This window comes from Gopherus flavomarginatus, chromosome 19 (genome assembly GCF_025201925.1).
Source record: "Gopherus flavomarginatus isolate rGopFla2 chromosome 19, rGopFla2.mat.asm, whole genome shotgun sequence".
In the NCBI taxonomy this organism is placed as follows: Eukaryota; Metazoa; Chordata; order Testudines; family Testudinidae; genus Gopherus; species Gopherus flavomarginatus.
The window spans coordinates 5,797,005-5,806,870 of NC_066635.1; positions in this window are offsets into that span (position 1 = coordinate 5,797,005).

Here is a 9,866-nt window from a genome sequence, read left to right on the forward strand (position 1 = left end):
AAACTGTTTAAAAGGGCTGATCAGTAGCTGCAGTGGATCTCAGCTTCATTCCTTCCCACTGAAAGCAGCTTAGTTCTCATACACACAGACACACATACATACGTCTCCCCCAGGATAGCCAGGGGCTGTTGTAATAGAATAAATGAAACCTGAGAGGGAAAGTTCTGTGTTCAGGCTTTACTAGAAGGAGATGCTATGATACTTTATACGCTGTTACACTTTCTGGATTTCTATTATTTTTATCCTAGACAATCTTTTCCCTAAACATGACCCTTGCCAGAAGCCCTGGTGCCATCCAATGTCAGACTCCTGAATTACATTATAGCAAGGCAGTCAAGTTGTTTAAAGATGACCTACAAAGAAATGAAAAATTGGATTTGTGCCTCCCCTCACTCACATTTATCAATCATAAATTAGTCAAAAAGAGGTCTGCCTTTTTTTAAAAAAAATTTCTGCTTGTATTTTATATTTTAGAAATATAGGTCTTGTCTACCCTGTTTTTCCCCTCTTTAACTTGCTCAAACACACGAGAAACACTTGGGAGAAAAGATTTCTTGGTTAAAGTTTAAGGGAGGAGGAGGAAGCTCCCACTCCATACCTGAGACAAACAAGTTCTCCAGTAAAATCAGACCTGCAGTTTCTAAGATAAAAAAAAATGTTTAAGACTTCCTTTTCTATAATAAAACAAAAAGCCCAATATTTTCCCATTGGTAGGTCCCATTTCACAATGATGCTATTACTATCTTGGTAACACTTTTTATTAAGACAACATTTCTAAAAAAAATGAACTCTAACTAAAGTTTAATTTTTATGACCAAATCCCTGGAATCTTGCTGTCATGATCACCAAAGTCACTTGCTGGAATACAAACTATATTGAGAGCACTTTTGCAATGTGATAGGCTGTGATTTAGCTGTCTAATTACCATTACCACTAAAGAGAGGAGCATTGCTAAGTCATTATCCGCTGTGCTGAAATTGTATGCCATGTACAGTTAGGTTTGCAAAATGGAATGCCATGTAACATGTAGAGAGAGAACGGAAACAAATCTACAGCTACCTAGGTACTTACACCATAGCCACTTGGAACTTCACAGTAACAATGGGTAATAGATCCTCCTGCTCCAAAAACACAGGCCTCCATCACTTGAGCTAAAGGCAAATCTCTAGTATCAATATGGAGTCTAGGGGACACAGCTGAGTCCAGCCAGTAAAGAGCAGGAGTACATATTCACAGCAATCAATACATTACTCTATGAATAGTCAGTTGTAAATTCTAGGCTTATGATTCTACTGAGACTTTGGAGGACTTGGTCATGGTTTGTGACATCAGCAGAACCTTCTGCTGGAATTGTAATTCTAGAATTAACTTGCGTGTTATTTATCCTGTACGCTGCATGTACTACAATGTAATAACATGCTTTGCTACAGGTGGTTCTAATGTCATCTGTTTGGTACATCGTACTTATTAACACATTATGTCCCTTAGCCAGCTTTATCCCTTAAACTTTTTTAATAAGACTCATTTGTAAGTGCTAATAATAAAGCATTTATAAATATGCTGTCATGTAAAAATATCACGTATTAAACCAATACATAGATTACTATAACCCTGTATCCTGCAGTTGATAACAGAAATTGGGCTAATAAAAGATATTACCCCATCCTCCTTATTTTTCTAATAACCTGAGACCAACACAGCTACAACAAGACTGCAAACAGTTTATAACACACTTAGTTATAGGTTTTATAGCACTGATTAAGTATTTTGAAAAATGTTATAAATGTAATTATTATATTCTACAATGACTCAGAGAAAATTATATTAGTAATAATAATACTTAGCATTTATATAGCATTTTTCAGCTTCAGAGTGAACTGGAGTTACAAACACTGAATCCTCACAATAGTCCGGTGGGGTGTAGTTATTTTACAGGTGGGGAAATCAGGTAGAAAGCTCAAGTGATTTGCCTAAAGCAACAGAAAGAGCTAGTGTCAGAGCTGGAACATGAATTGAGGAATTCCAGGCTTCCAAGCCCATGCTCAGACCCCCAGGTAATATTGGTTGGTGTCAGTGTTGGGCTGTGAAGCCACAAAACAGGAGGGAGAAGATGACAAGCGCAATAGCATTTTTAACGACGCTCTTAATAAATATTGTAATAACTAATCACATAATTATTTATGAATTAACCTATTTCTAAAAATACCCTTAATACAAAGTGTTACCGTTCCCTCTCTTTAAACAAGGTTTAAAGAAGGAACATTTCACCATATACATTCTTACACACACAATTGTGCTTCCTTGGCAGGAAAATTGTTCCCAAATTTTCCTGGTGAGTGTCTTCCCTGGGAGGTCTCAGGTGAGAGCCACATTTCTCTCTGCACTGTGCATCTATTATTTGGTCTACATTGGAGGAAATGTACAGATGATGTGATGTGATGTGAAAGCCTCTAATTAGGAGTATCTCTCTCTCTCTCTATTCCCTCCCATCCCTGCCCCCAGATGTTCTTCATCTGACCTGTTAGGTTGAAGGTTTCTTGGATTTGGTTTTCCACTTCCCTTTGGGTTTCTTGTTGGAGATTCCCAATGTGTCTGTAAAGCCTGCAACACACTACACCCGTTATGGGAAATCAGATTAAAATCAGGTGCATTTCCCCTTCTTCTGTACCTATGTCTCTGTCATTTTCCTGCAATGTCTGATTGGTTCTGATCGAGTCTGGCAATTCCTATCCTTCTAGAAGCAGAGCTGTTCATGCTGGTCACTTGGTGATGGTGAGGAGTGTGGCTATAAGAACAAAGTCCAGCTTTTCTAGTATCCTGTCTCTTGCATGGCCAGCACCAGTTGTTTCAGCAGAAGAGGCAAAACCCCGCAGTAGCAGATGTGGGAAAATCTGCCTCTCCTCCCACTTTGCATTAGATCTGCTCCTGGTCTCTACTGGTTGAGGTTGGCTTAAGCCCTGATACATGAGGTTTAATATCCCTCTCCACATTTTTTGTGTCATTAATTACATTAATTCTGCTAGTTTGATACCCTATCAAATTCTCATGAGCTTTCCAAAACCCAGCAACTTCCTACAGTTTTGTTTTTCTTTTAAAGAATCTCATTCCAGCTCCTCAATCTCAGCAAATTTCTTACTAAGGCAAATTAAGTATATTGGTTTTTTTTCCCCTTTGACCAGAAATCAATCTAATGTTGAATCCACCAGGTTACATTTAAAGCATAGATCTTTCAGCTGGTTACATTGAAACTGCAGTGGTTTGAAATCCAACCAAAAGGCATTGCAATTTACAGCTAACACGCGGCTTTTAACTCAGGTTGGCAGCTCCGATTCAACCACAGACACGCCTACAGCCTTTAAACGTGTACTGTTAACCTGAGTTTGAAGCCATGCTGCCATATCATCACTGCTACTTTAACATGAACTAGCTAACCCAAGTTAAGAACAGTTCTTTTTTTTTTTTTTTTTTTTTTTGTACTGTAGACATACCCTGTGTGGAGGAGGAACTGATTTTAAAGAATAGTTTTACATTGAATGAAGACTGTACCTTTTTTTACTCAGCAGAAATTATTTCTGTCTGGTTTCGGTCATACCCAAGAGGAAGGCTAGTGGGGGTTTGCCTGGTAAAGCACAGCTGGCTTGACACCCTGACATTTATCTCATGCTCGCTCGCTCTCTTAAAAAGGTCAGTTTTACAAAGCTGAAAACAATTATGAGCCAGATCAGCTAGGGGGACGAATTCAATCAGAAAAATGTGAATGATAATTGGGCTTTAAGAACACTTTACGAGCTGCCCCAAAAGACATAAACCTAAAATCAAATAAGGTGGCGGTATAGGCTGTGAGGGTCATGTTGAGATGTGCAGCACTAAAATCACACCTTGTATGTAAAGGCAGAAGCACTGGCTGAGCCTGATTCTCCATTGCTACAGCCAGCCAGGACCACCCAAAGGATTCAGCTGGGCCTGAGGCAAAGCAATTTCAGGGGGCCCCTTCCATTAAAAAAAAAATTGCAATACTAGAGAATACTATATCTCGTGGGGGCCCCTGCGGGGCCTGGGGCAAATTGCCCCACTTGCTCCCCCCACCCCACCCCACCCCACCCCAACCAGGCAGCCCTGCAGCCAGCTTGGATGCTCATTTGCAGCCAGATAAGGAGATGTTGGTGTTTTACAGCAACTCTGCAGAGCTGCAAATGGGATGAGACGGGAGAAATCAGACCCACTGGTTTTTGTCTTGAACTGATTTCCAGCTGGCTGTGAAGGGACCTTTGCCGTGTGATGGCCCCTCCACACCACAGGGCGTGACCTTGCGAGAATTTGAAAACACTAGCTATGTAACAACCCCCAGCCTGGTGTCAATGATCCCATAGGCCTAAGTGAGCACACAGCTCAGCTCTGGAGAATTGAGAGCAGATGGTTCCTGAAGAGAATTTTAAAATGAGGCTAGGGAACCCTAAGGGGACAAAATTTCCCAGGTTCAGGCTGCAGTCTGGCTGATCTCCTTAACCCAACCAGGAGCCTGGAGCCTGTGACTGACAGCCTGGTTAATAGTAGCAGTTGTTAGATGCATTACAAATTGGGTATAACTAGCGCTAATTGAGGCAGAGGTTCCCTGGGCCATTGCCAGCCCAGCCTTTCACCTACATGAAACACGCACTCACCATCTGAGCTGACTGAAGACCCTGTTGTATTGAAGACTCCATTGTGAGGCCCTTACAAGCTTGGAACACTAGCGTAGGGTGACGGCACATCAATGATGTCTCTGTAATCCCTCCCGTGTTGCTAGTTAGGGACGAGTCCTCTAGAATGTAAAATAAAATGAGTGTCTTTCTGTAGGTTTTTAATGAACCATCCCATAGAATTTAATAGAGAATTCTATCCTCCAGTGTTCAGAAAAAAATTGCATTTGGTTTTAGATTTTTTTTTAAGAGTACTTTCTGAAGGATCTTCTTAATTTTCTGGGTGATGTAAGGCCTAGTTGCCAATTTAGGAAAGGCCAATTTAGGAGAGTCCACTATGGCTCTGCTCCAAAGGCAATGGAAAGACTTCCATCCACTTTATTGGGTTTTGGCTCAAGCTGTAGATGCTGGAGCTCAGAACACAGTGATGCCCAATCCCTTTCCTACTCACTCTAATCACCTCACTTAATTGAACTGCTCAACTGTCATTCCTAACTGCCATGGAACCTTCAGGGGCCCCACATTCCACCTAACAACTTCTCCCCCATCTCCCCAGCGTCACTGCCACCAACTGCCATGGAACCTTCAGGGGTCCCACATTCCACCTGACAACTTCTCCTTCACCTCCCCATTGTCACTACCACCAACTGCCATGGAACCTTCAGGGGCCCCACATTCCAGCTGACAACTTCTCCCCCACCTCCCCAGCGTCACTGCCACCAACTGCCATGGAACCTTCAAGGGTCCCACATTCCACCTGACAACTTCTCCCCCACCACCAACTGCCATGGAACCTTCAAGGGTCCCACATTCCACCTGACAACATCTCCCCCACCTCCACAGCGTCACTGCCACCAACTGTCATGGAACCTTCAGGGGTCCCACATTCCACCTGACAACTTCTCCCCCACCTCCCGAGCGTCTCTGCCACCAACTGCCACGGAACCTTCAGGGGCCCCACATTCCACCTGACAACTTCTCCTTCACCTCCCCAGCGTCTCTGCCACCAACTGCCATGGAACCTTCAGGGGCCCCACATTCCACCTGACAATTTCTCCCCCACCTCCCCAGCGTCACTACCACCAACTGCCACAGAACCTTCAGGGGCCCCACATTCCACCTGACAACTTCTCCCCCGCTACCATTGCCAGATGTCTGGTTTCAACCAGAACAGCTGGTCTAGAAGGGAACCTGGCAGTCTTCAGTCAGAAAAGTCCAGTTGGCCACAGCAGGCAGCAGTGCCCACCCTTTGGCAGGGGATTGCACCAGGGCCAGGGTACCCCTCCTTGGCAGGGCAGGAGGAATAATCATGTATCCCCTGCAGCGGGAGGTACCCTGGGGTGGGGATTCCCCATGGCACATGGATGGCTGGGGAGCCTGGAGCAACGCCAAGCACCCAGCGTCTTGTTCTGGCTAACTTGGGTGGCACTGCCACTGGAGTGAGGGGAGGAGAGAGGTTCTGGGCCACAGTAGGGGGGGGCAGAATGGGGCAGGGCCACAGGGGAAAGGGGCAGAACAGTGTGGGGCCATGGATGGGGCTGTAGGTAGAAGGGGTGGAATGGGAGGTGGGATCGCAGGCGGAAGGTGTGGCCCAGGGCCCCATGAAACCTTTATCCATCTCTGCTTCCATTCATGTCATTGCCCAGTGCAGTGCTGCATGCACCATGGCTATGCCTGCAAGTAGGAAAAATACCCAGCATGATGTTGGGGGAGGCCGCCATTCTGTCCTTGTTAACACTCATGGCCTCTGCGTCCAGGGGGTGGGAAGAGCAGCAGCTGCGGTTGGAGCCACATGGAGGAGCTGTTTTCTGCTCAGCTGCTGATGCCTGACAGAGAGCAGTGGCTGGCTTCCAGACCAGGCTCTGAGAGGCAGGTGCCGCCACCCGGGGGGGAATCCTGCCTGCCCCCCACTTCTGCCCTGATTACCATGGCCCCTCACTACGGGGACTGACCCCCCCCCTGGTTCTGGGGACCAACCTCCACTATGCCCCGATTGCCCCAGTCCTAGCTCCTTGCTATGGGGACAATCCCTCCCTGCCCTGGCCCCTTGCTCCGGGGACTGATCCCTGCTGTACCCTAATTGGCAGGTGGGAAGGTTCCGTGTCAGCTCCACCCAGCCTGGCTCTGCAGGTAGCAGGTGAGTCCCGGGAGAAAGGGGAGTGAGCGGGATGGGGGGAGTGGAGAGCGAAGAGGAGTGAGCAGGGGGCGGGACCTTGGGGGCGGGGCAGAGTTGTATGGTTTTCAGCAATTACAAAATTGGCAATCCTATCTCTCCCTCTCCCCCCTCCATCATCACTACCACCAACTGCCACGGAAATGTCAGAGCCATCAGGCTCCACCTGACAACTTATCCTCTGCCCTCCCCTCATCACTACCACCAACTGCAATGGAAACTTCAGGGCCATCAGGTACCACCTGATAGCTCGGTTACCTCCCCCTCAACGGCCACGGGACCATCAGGGCAAGAACATTCCTGCAGGCAGCTCACCATCTCTTTCTAGCAGCACCTGAGCAGATGAGAGAACATGGCAAAGAATTGTCATCTCATGTTTGTCTATTCGTCCTTTCAGGTTTTGCACTTACCTGGCCCTCCCTATTCACAGATGGCCTTCCTGCTGTATAGAGGGCTATATCTCTGTTCATAAGGGTCTCTTTAGCTGCACACAGCCGCCACTGAATGCATGGAGGCTTATGAACACAGAGCAGGTCTGAGCTCCTTTAAGGCTCTCTTCAGCTGGGAACAAGTGGGACCTGACAATGGTGCTGTGTATTTCCTGATAACTGCCACATTAACCCACCTTCCCGGATCCATGCCCCCTCCAGCTAGCCTGTCAGATACAGAGCCCTGAAGAAGGACTCTCCTCATATCATGGGAAGCTTGTCTTCAAGCTTTAAATCCAGAAAAATGAGTTTCCAACAGGTATAAGACATAAATCTCCAACCCTTTCTCCAGACATCTGCTTCCAACTCGGTTCCTAATCTCCGACTGCCTCATTCTCATGCCACTTGAAACAATCACTAAATTGCCTCCTGATAATGAACCCTGCAGAGAGAACTGTTTTACCCTTCCTGAAAGAGGAGGAGGGACGTGACTGGTGATGAGTCATGGAGGAGAATTACTGTTAAAAGTTTCAAACCCATGTTTCTAAAGACATTACAGAAGCTACAGCAACACTAAGAAAAGGCCCTTTCAGAGAGGGTTGCGTGAAAAATTTCCACAAACTGTTTTTCAACAGAAAATTGGCTTTTCAACTAAATGAAATTGTTTGCAGAGAGTATTGGCTTTCCACAGAAAATTTTGATTTGCCCAAATGCCCCAAAACTGGAATATTTAATCTAAAAGCCGAAATATGCCATGCCATGGTGCCTGTGGGAGTTGTAATTCAGGTGTCTAAAATGCCTATTCTCTAGAGGCCAGGCTCCCCAGTCAGACTCATGTCCCATGATGCATCTCCAACATGTGACTTCCAGGATGTGCCAACTACCCTCTCCAAGAAGGGAGACTGTGGTGTCTCATGGGAGATGCATTTCGCAATCAAAATGTCTTGGGTCTCAGCAGAAATATTTTACCAAAGCCTCAACATTTTCTGTTAAAACAACTCTGACTTTTCCACCCAGCTCTACTTTCAGACCATTTATCAAGGAACTTGCAGTTCTGAACAAAGGAAATTAAGCTGTATCCAATACATTTAAATTAAATACAAGTCTGTGATGGCTCTTCTCCATTTTTGTTGGTTCTGTATATTTACAAGACTGATCCAACATGGTTATGTTTGTGAAGGTATTCAACTGACCTATCTGGTGAGGCCTGGTCATAAACTAACAGAACCACTCCAAGTGAATGTTTAGCTGATCAGATAAATAATTTCATTTCATTCTTAAAAGATTCTTCTTGCCAAGTAGTCTTGTTCCATGAAAACAATGAGTAGCCCAGTGGCACCTTAAAGACTAACTGATTTATTTGGGCATAAGCTTTTGTGGGTAAAAAACCCCCACTTCTTCAGATGCGTGGAGTGAAAATTACTCAGTTCCTATCCCAGGGACAAATATAGCCCTGGCATTAAGCTGATACAATTCTCAGTGCCTTCCCATTGTACCTGCTCACACCAGGACTTAATCTGGTTCTTGTCTCCATTATTACACTTTAAAGTGGGAGGGGCTTGGTTTTAGCTGTAGGTTGCTAAGGGGTGACATACGCTTGATGAGATATGCAGTGAAAACACTGATCCTGCAAATTCATCCTATTTCCTGACGGTTGGGGAAAGAACATTTTCATGGGCCTGGTAGCATTTTTCATGTTCAGAGAGATCACCTCCGTGATGCCTTTTCCTCTCTTCCATATTCTTTGTTTTCACTAGGCTGCCACCCATATTCCTTCCCCTTGTTCTGAGACCCACCATCTAGCGGGGAACCGATGAGTTGGGCAATCAAGCAACATAACCTAGGGCTGTAATTCTCAGAATCAGCGATCTCGTACCACATCTCATACCCACAATGGGGTTGTTAATGTGTTTCTAATGACAGCAACGGAACATAATGAAAACGGAACACGTGGCAACTGTGTGGGAAATGGAAAGTGTAAAATATCCCAATGCCGACTCATTGCACTTAGGGTGGAAGACGGTGCCCCCGACACATGTCTCAAGTCAGTATCAGCCCTGCAGCCTTAAGACTCTTGTAGAGGGTGTATTGAAATTCTCACTGAATCGCTAGTCCATTTAGATTAGGGCGACCAGACAGCAAGTGTGAAAAATTGAGATGGGGGTAGGGGTAATAGGAGCCTATATAAGAAAAAGACCCAAAAATCAGGACTGTCCCTATAAAATCCAGACATCTGGTCACCCTAGTTGACATGGAAGCATTGCTCCACCTAGTATTACCTGCACAAAGGGTATGTTCCTTTCACCCTCACTGAATACAGTTCAGATCTAGATCTTGCTGAGGCCACCTGAAAAAACAACATGGGTGAGCTGTCCAATCAAATCACTCAGCACATGGTTGTACAGCGTCCCTGGCCTCATTTGCCATTCTTCCCCCGCACCCCCACATCCACAATCTTAAATATGGAGCAGGCCACATCTGGACCTGACTTGTCCTACTGCCTGGACCTGACTGTCCTATTTCCTGCTGCCTCCATTAATGAACAGACATTTAAAAATCCAGAACATTTTTTTTTGCAAAAAAAAT